Raw genomic sequence first — 6,291 nt, 5'->3', positions numbered from 1 at the left:
AGGTAAGCATGCAGGTGCAGCAGGCGGTGAAGAAGGCAAATGGTATGTTGGCCTTCATAGCAAAAGTGTTTGAGTACAGGAGCAAGGATGTCCTGCTGCAGTTGTACAGGGCCTTGGTGAGACCACACCTTGAGTACTGTGTGCAGTTTTGGTCACCTTATCTGAGGAAGGATGTTCTTGCCATGGAAGGAGTTCAGCGAAGATTCACAAGGCTGATTCCTGGGATGGCAGGAATGACGTTTGAGGAGAGATTGGGTCGATTGGGCTTATACTCGCTGGAGTTTAGAAGAATGAGAGGGGATCTCATCGAAACTTATAAAATTCTGACAGGACTGGACAGGCTAGATGCAGGAAGGATGTTCCCGATGGTCGGAGAGTCCAGAACCAGGGGTCAAAGTCTAAGGATAAGGGGTAAGCCATTTAGGACAGAGATGAGGAAGAATTTCTTCACCCAGAGAGTGGTGAACCTGTGGAGTTCTCTACCACAAAAGGCGGTTGAGGCCAAGTCTTTAAATATATTCAAGAAGGAGTTAGATATATTTCTTAGAGCTAAAGTTATCAAGGGATATGGGGAGAAGGCAGGTGCAGGGTACTGAGTTTGGATGATCAGCCATGATCTCATCGAATGGCGGAGCAGGCTCGAGAGGCCGAATGGCCTACTCCTGCTCCTATCTTCTATGTTTCTATGTTTCAATGAAAAATGATCCAGCCTGTTCATCCTTTCCTCGCATTTCTGATATAATCCTTGTAAATCTTCTCTGCACCCTTTCCAGTGCCTTTATATCCTTCTAATAATATGGCGACCAGAATTGCATGCTGTACTCCAAGTGTGGTCTAGCCAAGATTTGATACACGTTTAACATAACTTCACTCCTTTTCAATTCTCTCCCTCTAGAAATGATTCCAAATGCCTGGTTTGCTTTTTTATGGCCTTGTTAACCTGTGTTGCTACTTTTAGTGATTTTTGTATTTGCACTCCGAGACCTCTTTGCTCCTCTACCCCACCCAGACTCGCACCCTCCATGTAATATTTGACCTCCCTATTCTTCCTACTAAAATGTAATACCCCACATTTATTTATTGATTATTCATTTTTCAGTTATATGCCCATGCTGCAAGTTTATTAATGTCCTCCTGTAATTTTTTGCGATCCTCCTCAGTATTAACTACCCCCACCCTCCCAATTTGGTGTCCTACGCAAATTTAGAAATTTTGTTTTTGATTCCAAAGTCTAAATCATTAATATAAATTGTGAACAGCAGTAGTCCCCACACTTATTCTTGTGAAACACCACTTACCACCTTCTGCCACTGTGAATAGCTACCCTTTACCCCTACTCTCTGCTTTCTGTCTTGAAGCCAGCTAGGTATCCATTCTGCTCCATGTCCCCGAATCTGCATTCTCTGACCTTATTCATTAATCTGTTATGTGGTACCTGATCAAGCGCCTTTTGAAAATCTAGATAAATTACTTCTACGGTATTATACTTGTCTATTCTCTCTGTTACCTCGTTGGCTACTGCGTTTCCCTACATTACAACAAAATAACTTCATTGGTTGTGAAACGCTTTGGGATGGTCAGAGGTCGTCAGAGGCGCCATGAGTTCTAAGTTATTTCTTTCTATAAGACGAATTAGAAAAACTTACTTTAAAATTGCTTCACTGGCCCTGCAATGATTTTCAGCACCCGTTTCACACCGACAACAAACCCGCATGAACAGCATAACTGGAGCGGTAACTGGTCGAATTTCACAAGATTGCAACATTCCTAGATATGAATCCGCTATCCCGAGATGAAGACCGGCCAATTAAAAAAGGACATGTTGGGAAGGAATGGTTATGTGTTCTTTCCATCGTATCCGGAGATGCCCTATCAAATGGTGCACTATTGCCCTGGGCGGTACTTAGGTCAGTACACTCCCAACATAAATGTGTATTTTCCTGCTGAGAAATGTCTTAGCTTCCACCAGCAGGATTAGCGAAAAGCTTTGTTCCTAATCCTTCTTGTAAATTTGTTTTCATCACCCTGTCCTCTGTCAGACTATCCTGACTTTATTTGAAGTAATGTACTGCATTATCAACCCCATTCGGTACTTGATATTTTACAGCCCCATTAGCTGCCTTTCCTCCAGATTGCAAAACGTGGACTGGCAGGTTCTTTCCTGAAAGCTTATCCCTTTATATTTGGGATCATTCCGAATCATCTTTTTAATGTATGCATTTTTTTTTGCCGTGGCCGATCATATTATTTCAAGCCAAATTTAACCAGCACATTAAAAAGTCCTGAATAATCTATGTAGACATCCACTCTACTGACCTGACTATGTTCCAATATTATGTTATTTTGAGGCATTGTTTCACCATGCTTTATAGGCATTGAAGTGCGGAGTCTACCATTAATCATAGATCTGTTTTGAAGTCTCCCTTTCCAATTGTATTGTATTCATTGTGCAATTATTGCCCACATTAATGGTCCTATTTGCAATGAATAAAATAGACATTGACTTCCAGCCATGCAGACGGAATTCCCAGGGTCGATCCTAAGTCTACGCTAAGCTACTCCAGGTGGGTTGACTATATGGGGATTCCATCATAGTTATTCTATCGTCTAAGGTGTCCGTTACTAGCAGCCATTTATGCAGGGAGTAACTCATGTCGACCAGAAACCGACTTTGCACTATATATTCCCTCTCAAGCAATTCGAGAAGGTTTGATTTATTCAGAACAGATGCAATATAAAAATCCATGAACAATAAAAAAAACAGCTCGCATAAAGTGCTTTATGTCATTGATATGTTAAGGGAGACGCACTCTTGGCAAAAGGGGGGGCACTTCTTACAGGTGTGATCAGGTTCGCCTTGCAATGCAACAATGCTACGCAACTGAATAAATTGGGCCTAGCCCTCCAGCAGTCACTGGATAATAGTCCTATAGGAAAAGACTCTGAGATGCATTGCTGAAATTTACGGAGGTTGGACCGATTGATTTATCTTGCTGGTTCCTGGAAGGAAGCAATGGGGTGTAACTTTGAAATGAAAGTGGAATGCTGACTTTCATTTCCACTGAACGTGCGCTCTCGATGTTTCTTCTGATTCCAAGTCAGGCATCGCTTCACTTTTGAAGTGTAGACTCCTTGCTCACTTCTCTGAGTTTCAGGTACCTGTCCATTCGTGGGACTCACGTTCCAGAGTGTGTCCTGACATGACATACCCTTACTGTTGCTGCTCTTGCAACACCTCAGGGAATGCTGTGTCTGATACTATGCACATGGTGGTGTGTTCAACAAAAGATTGTTTTTCAGGATTTCCACAGGTTATCTCTTGCTGCACTCATCACCGGAACACTGCTTGCTCCGTCGGGTACTTTGACAACATCTTGAATTGTTGAGAATGAACGTTATGGTAGAACTGATCAAATCCCGAGAGAACGTATATGTGCCGCAGTTAATTTTCGCTGTCGAAGCGCTTAACAAGGCAACAAACAGTGATCATAGGACCAAGGCATAAAAGTGGAAAATTCTGCTTACTTCTATGTACAATTTTTGGCGCGTAGGATCTCAATGCAAATGTAAAATTTGTAGGTGATACCAAAATAACAATAACTTTCATATATGTAGTGCCTTTATCGCGTTTCACAGAGGCGGAAGGCAAATACAAATTAAAAAAAACATGGTCAAAGAGATGGCTTTTCAGGGCGGTTTTAAAGGGGAAGTCGAATGTGGAGGAGTTTAGGGAATGGGTTCAAAAGAGCGGGACCTAGGCCGCCATTGGTGGGGCAATGAAAAGGGGGGAATGTTTAAGAAGCCAGAGTCAGAGGGAAGGAAAGTTCATGGGTGATTGTAGCACTGGAAGAGGTTACCAAGATAGGAAATGGAGAGGCCTGTTAAAGGAATTAAACAGAAGAATGAGAATTTTAAATTTGAGTGGCTTGAAGGCTGTGAGCCAGTGTCGGTTAGTGAGGATGGATGTGCTGGACGAACTTGACTTGGTGTGAGATAGAATACCGGCAGTAGAATTCTGGATGAGCTGAAATTTATGAATGGTGGAGGACTGGGGGCTGGTGTGGCTGACCAGGGGAGCATTGGCGTCTGGAGGTGACGAAAGTGTGAATGAGGTTTACAGCAGCTGATGGATTGATGCGGGGGTAGAGGCGGGTGATGTTACAGGTGGATATGGTATGTGGTAGGAAGCTCAACTCAGGGTCACATCGTGAAAGTCTGGTTGAACCCGAGACAGCGGTTGGCAAGAGGATGGAATCAGTGGCAAGGAGATAGAGCTTGTGGTGCGGGACGGGGGGATGGTGATGTATTTAACCTTCCCAATGTTTAGCTGGTGAAAGCTATGTCCCAGAGAAGCCCAGACCGCACAAAAGCAGTGATGGGGCCATGTAACGTGATAAAGATGTAAAGCTGGGAGTAATCAACTTACATGTGCAAAGTGACTCCATGTCTGAATAATGCTGCCAAGGGGGAGCAGGTACATGACAAACAAGACTGGACCAAGGATAGATGTTTGAAGAACTCCCCAAATGATGGTGTCTCGGTGAGAGGAGGAGCTGTCGCTGGAGATGCTCTGGCTATGACGCAATAGGTAAGAGTGGAACCAAAAATGTTCAGTTTCACGGCGGTGGATAATGGAGGAGAGGGTTTGGAGTAGGAACATGTGATCGAGCATATCAAAGAGCGCAAATGCGTCAGTAAGGATGAAGAGCAATAATACACAATGGGCTCAGTGACAGAGAATCTAACATGACTTTGCTTAAGGTGGTTTTGATGATGTGAGAGGAGTGGAAACCTGATTGGTGGGATTGAAACAAGGAGGTGTGGGAAAGGTGAGTTCAGATCTGGGAGACAACAATGCGTGCAATGACATTGGATAGGAAAGTAAGGCTGGCTTTGGTAAAATAGTTATGATATAGGGGTCAAGGATTTTATTGTGGCGGGTCTGATGATGGTGCTTTGAAAGTAGCGGGGTAGTGCTGGAGGAGTGCGAGCAATTTACAATATTGGCTACAATAGAGGCCAGAAAGGGAAGTTGGGTGATCAGGACTTTGCTATATAATTGTAATTGGATCGATGGAGCAGGAGGTAGGTCTCAATGAGGAGATGAGCTAGAAAGAGCGGGGTGGGGGGAAATTGAAGAAAAATGAGGGAGATGAAGGTTCGGAGATCGGTAATGGACTTAGGAGAAGTTTGGCTTAGTGGAGTAGGGGAAGGATGAAAACAGCAGAGGCAGCTGAACAGATGGTCCCTACCTTGGAGACGAACAAATCCACGAGCTCCCTGCACGTTGTTAGAGCTGTAGGAGGAGGGAGAGATGTACAAGAAGACATTTTGTACGGGATTAGTTTTGATCTCCCGGATGATCCTAAAGCAGTGGACGGTTTGGCCTGGTAGAGCTTGATGCAGTTAAGCCAGATCAGGCAATGGATAGCTAAAACAGTTGCGCTATGTATACTCAAGCTTTCACTCACTGGTCTTGGGGGAGTGAAAATAGAAGCCATACTGGGGAAGAACTGGAATGGGAGATGGTGAAAATTTTGCTCGTGATAAGGAAATCAATGGTGGAAAGGTATTTTGTTGAATACCGTGCCAGAGGCTGGGACGATGGTGGGGAGCTCCTGGAAGATGGGGTATGAAGGCAGTGAATTTGGTGGGGTAAAAGCAAGGAAAGCTAAGATGGACACAAATCCCAGAGGATCAGGAGTCACTAATTATAGAGGCTGAGGGTGGAAAGGAGAGAGGATAGCTCGAGAAGGAAGTTAGCATGAAGCTTGGGGCGGTAAACAATGGGGACTTCAAAGGAGAGGTGAGAGAGGTGGAACTAATTGAAGTGCTCGACGTAGAAGAATGTATCAGAGGAGATGGGGCAGAGACTAAGATGTGACTTTCTGATAAGCGCTATGCCACTATTATGTTGGTTTGGGTAAGGAAGGTGGTGAAAAGCATAGCCCGGTGGGAGGCTTTGGGAATGGGCAAGGCGTCACCACCCATGAGCCATGTATCAGTCAAACCCAGGATGTCAATAAAATCATGCATGATGACGTTGTGGATGACCAGGGCCTTTTTCACAAGTGAGTGGGCATTCAGGAGGCAAATGCAAAGGTTTAGGGAGGGAATTCCAGAGCTTAGGGCCCAGGCAGCTGAAGGCACTGTTGCCTATGGTAAAGCGATGAAAATGAGGTATGTGCAACTGGTCAGAATTGAAGGGGTGCAGAGATCTTGGAGGTTTGTAGGGCAGTAAGAGTCAACCACATAATGTGGGACTATAGGCGAGATGGGCTAGGGGTAGCA

This window comes from Somniosus microcephalus, chromosome 12 (assembly GCF_052327205.1).
Source record: "Somniosus microcephalus isolate GS21.2 chromosome 12, FLI_Smic_1.0, whole genome shotgun sequence".
Classification (NCBI taxonomy): Eukaryota; Metazoa; Chordata; class Chondrichthyes; order Squaliformes; family Somniosidae; genus Somniosus; species Somniosus microcephalus.
This window is presented reverse-complemented; position numbering follows the sequence as displayed.